The 4,835-nt window shown below is 39.9% G+C and overlaps 2 pseudogenes; one reads left to right on the top strand and one right to left on the bottom strand.

Annotated features, from left to right (window-relative positions):
- The first annotated feature begins 131 nt into the window (after nucleotides 1-131).
- Nucleotides 132-1,378, top strand: LOC114746779 (probable inactive receptor kinase At2g26730; annotated as a pseudogene).
- A 371-nt stretch (nucleotides 1,379-1,749) lies between these two features.
- On the bottom strand, nucleotides 1,750-4,560 carry LOC114746783 (probable alpha,alpha-trehalose-phosphate synthase [UDP-forming] 9; annotated as a pseudogene).
- Between the last annotated feature and the right edge of the window lie 275 nt (nucleotides 4,561-4,835).

Below are 4,835 nucleotides of genomic sequence, written 5' to 3'. Positions count from 1 at the left end.
AACGCATGTCCTCCTCTTCCTCCTCCTGCAACAAATAGAAGAAAAACAGAAAATTTTTCAATCGCAGCGTGGCCATTTATTCTGGGTACGTGATTCTTGGTGTGGTTGTCCTGCTTTACTTGGCATTCAAGATTGTTAAGTGTTACAGAGCCAAAAAGGAGCCATTGAATGCTGAGGAGAAGGAAGTAACAGAGGAAGCTAGCAAGGAAAAGACACGAGAGACTCCCAGTGAAGTGAATGGGATTGTAACGAGATCAGAATATTCATTGTCATCTATTGAAACAGGGGTGGTCTCATCAAATCTGGTTGTTCTTTTGAGTCCAGTGGTGAGGACACTGAAATTTGAGGACTTGCTAAGAGCTCCTGCAGAATTGGTAGGCAGAGGCAAGCATGGAAGCCTGTACAAAGTGATGCTGGACAGTGGGGTGGTTTTAGCAGCGAAGAGAATCAACGATTTAGGAATTTCAAAACAGGATTTTGAAAGGAGGATGCACAAGCTAAACCAAGTGAAGCATCCCTGTGTACTGCCTCTTCTTGCATTTTTTATTGCTCCCTGCAAGAAAAACTTTTGGTGTACGAGTTTCTGCATAATGGCAGCCTCTTCAAGATGCTACGTGGTAAGTTATTTCTTAAACTATATGTCCCCGAATTGACTTCGTTCACATCATGATCATTAATTTTCATTAGGCTTGCATCTAAGCCTCTTGCATGTTTTAGGATCTTAGTTAATTGAAGATGCTTAGACACATTGCATTAATGAATGTCAGGATCTCAAAGTGGCAAAACTTTTGACTGGGGAAGCAGACTGAACGTTGCAGCCAACATAGCCGAAGCCTTAGCCTACATGCACGAGGAGCTTCGTGAAAGTGGGATAGCTCACGGCAACTTGAAATCCAGCAACATATTGTTCGACAAGAACATGGATCCATGCTTAAGCGAATATGGATTAATGGTGGTTGAAAATCAAGATAAATCTGTCTTTTATGGGGACAAAAGCAGCATGAAGAACAAAAACAGCAGAAATCCCAGTGGTGGTGCTGGAGCTGAAGCTTATAGCACCTTTAAGGTGGACACATATGCGTTTGGAGTTGTTCTTCTTGAACTTTTGACAGGAAAAGTGGTTCAGAATAATAATAATAATGGGTTTGATCTGGTTCGATGGGTTAACTCAGTGGTGAGAGAGGAATGGACAGTGGAAGTATTTGACAAGTGTTTGGTGACAGAAGAAGCTAATGAAGAGAGGATGATGAATTTGTTGCAGATAGCATTGAAATGCGTGAGTGCTTATCCGAATGAGAGACCAAGTATGAGTGAAGTTGCAGTAATGACGATTTCTTTGAAAGAGGAACAAGACAGATCCATAACCTTTAATCCCTAACCTTTGAGCATTATTAAATATGTAATGTAGGGCATTTCGTTCATTCATAAGCTTTTGTTTTACAGCATGTCTGATCATAAATGACTTCTTCCACGGATTCCATATATATTGTAATTCAAACTTGTCAACATGTAAAACATACTAAATTCTAAATAACTTATAGGGTTTTGATCAATTCAATTTATAATTGAAGAGAATTTGAACTCATGAGAAAGAAAGATGATGGATTGAGATTCTAAAGTCCAACAGATAATCCATAGCCGATTACTCTCTACCTTTTCCAAAGCCGCGACAAAGCAACCAAAGCGAAGCAAAATAACTAGCAAACATTCAAGACCATTACCATTTTCGACCCTATTATGGTGCTTCAAAACAACCCTGCATTTCAAGCATCTCCTTCCAATCGAACTTCGCTTCTTCTAGAAGGGATATTTTCTCTCATCAGCTTCTTTGATTCAGACCCAGAAGCAGCAAGGGCTTGTAGCAGCCTCATCACTTCAGTAGGATCATTTAAGAAGTACATGGCTTTGCTTGATTTTACTTCAACTGTGCATGTAAAGATGTCTGCTTCTGGAGATAGCACTCCATGATGAGCTTGGCTTGATAAGCTTGCAAACATATCCTCATCTGATCCATCGTCTCCAATGCACAGCACGAAATCCACTGACATCCCATTCATCTTTAGATTAGAAAGAACTTTTTCTATGACTAAGCCTTTAGTAATTCCCTGTGATGATAATTAGCCAACGTTAGAACCTCACATGAGAATCATAGGTTAAGAGATAAAGATCGAACTTTATGGAGTTACACCTGTGGCTTGACTTCAACAATATCACGTCCCTTTTGAACAACTGCTGGCTCATTTGCAAGAACACCTTCAAGGTGATCCAACAGCTCCTTGGCTTCAAAATTCCATAATCAGAGCCAAAAGAATCATCTTCATGATAATGCCATACCAAGCCGCTCTCCTTGCTCTCCATATAGGAGCTGCCGGTTAATTCAGAATATGATCTCATTTCAGGTTCAACAACGCTTTTCCAAGAAAAATCAGCGACTAAATCACTGGTTTCCCAGCTTGAATTTTTATCCCATCTGAGTTAAAAGATCATACACAACCTGAAAAGTTTAGAGAACTAGCAAGAAAGAAAAGAAACTCCAAAACTAAATTATATAAACACTCACCTTATAAAATAACCATGCTCAGCTGCTATACCAAGATTCTCACATGAATCGAACCAATCACTTAGTTGGGTCTTACCCCTGCCACTTACTATAAACACGGTGTTCAGCGGGTCATTGCAGAGGTCATTGATAACAGATATGAGTTCAGGACTAGGGCTTTGCACAATGGAAGTTTGGGGAACAATTGTACCATCATAGTCCAAAAATATTGCCCTACCCTTAGTCTCTTCATATGCAGAGACAACATGCTCGATGGATAGCTTCCTGAAATTCAGAGGAAAGGACGTGACTCTGAAACCAAAACTTAATCCAAGGCCCAAGCAATGGTTAGCATGGTGATGCATGCATGAACGCTCAAGATCTTGCATAAAATTTCTAGCCCAGTAAGCCACATCATGAGAGCTAACATGCCTGAAGTGTATCTCATGCCTCAAGTGTTTTTGTGTAATGGGCATGTCGATGGCTGAACTTAGTGCTTCAGACACAGCATCTATGTCCCAAGGGTTCACCCTAAAAGCCCCACTAAGAGATGGTGAGCAGCCTATGAACTCAGAAATGACAAGTGCACTTGTATGAAGCGACTCAGAATCGATTTCTAATACTTCATCCATCTCTGGGGTCCCCTGCCTATAGGCAATATACATGTAAGGAACCAAATTCATACCATCCCTTACTGCATTCACAAAGCAACATTCTGCCAAAGCATAATAAGCGGCCTTCTCATAAAAAGGAGTAGGATGGTCAATGATAATGACAGGTTTGTAACCTGCAAAACCAAACCTTTCATTTATCCTTTCAGCAACAAGGTATGTCTCTTTCTTTGCTTCCTCAATATCTCTGCCAGTTCTCCTTGGGGGGTTCACAATTTGGACAACAACTAATTCACCTTGCAAAGATGGCCTCTTCTGTAGGAGTTGTTCTATGGCCAAGAGCTTTAGACCAATGCCTTTGAATATGTCCATATCATCAACACCAAGAATGAGTGTTTTCCCCTTAAATTGCTCACGGATTTCTCTGACTTTGGTGGACGAAGATGGGTGATTCAAGGAAGAATGAAGTCGGCCCATATGAATCCCTGCAGGCAAAACTTTAATGTTCACCTTTCGGCCAGAGTATTCAATCTCAATGTAACCCCTTTTGTATTCATATTCCAAGCCGAGCATCTGACTGCAGCAAGACAAAAAGTGGCGAGCATATTCGTATGTTTGAAAGCCTATTAAATCTGAATTAAGCAGAGCTTTCAAATATGCACTCCAATAGGCTGAGTCATATAAATTTCCAAAGGAGGAAAAGGACTGTGGAGGAAAAATCCTAGTTTGAAACGATAGTACCGCCTGCGCAGAAGCATTGGCAGGCCATAAGATGATAATCATGAATCCAGACATAATCTTTTCCTGGATTATTAATAACTTCTATGACCTTATCTGTGAATTTTACATTAACAGCAACATAAGCCCTCCAAAGTAACGCATCAAAGTGACTGCCGTAAGCCGGATTCATAGGCATCATGTAATGGAATAGAGGCCATAAATACTGCTTGCAGAATCCATTATAATACATTTTGCGGATATCTGAAGGAATAAATATAGGCAAGCACTTGAATTCCTCCAGCAACTCAAGAGAAACCTGCTCTTGTTTGCTTTCTTCAACATCAATAGTTAGAGATCCAACATAAAAAACATCAGTATCATGAGAGATACTATCCTTTAGTTGCAATAAAATAGAATCTTCATCGAAACCAAAGCACCACCGGCCAGAATTATCCTGCTGGGCATTTAGGGGAAGAAAATTTGCTACTATGATTATCCTTTGCTTGTCTTCTGATGAGGAATCATATGGATCATGATCATCATTAGACATAATCCCTGGATCATTCATAGCTCCCGGTAGAGCTCTAGAAGATTGAGGGGAACTTGAATTGACTCCTCTGATGAAGTCAAATAGATTAATGTATGCTTTGAGCACCATCTATACTGAATTTCCCAGTAATTGAGATTTAAGGGCGCAGTATTTGTAGACCAACAAATGAGGATCTTTGAAAAATTGACTCAAAGGACAGAGAGAACCTGTAAAAGAGGCAAGAGATAGCATTATAACTATGGCATTCAGGATAAGATAAAGCAGGATAACAACACAAGCACATAAATCAAGCAAATTGCGCGAGTTTAACTAATATATATTAAAAGTTCAGACTTAGTCAGAGATTCATTTATAGGCTATGGCTTTTAGAAAATCATGTCTAACCAAATTGACTGCTTGCTGAGACAGGAAAAAA

Source organism: Neltuma alba, unplaced genomic scaffold (assembly GCF_004799145.2).
Source record: "Neltuma alba isolate B1F8T4 unplaced genomic scaffold, ASM479914v2 tig00005101_pilon, whole genome shotgun sequence".
NCBI lineage: Eukaryota > Viridiplantae > Streptophyta > Magnoliopsida > Fabales > Fabaceae > Neltuma > Neltuma alba.
Note: the sequence above shows the minus strand (reverse complement) of the source record. Positions and strands in the feature narration are given on the sequence as shown.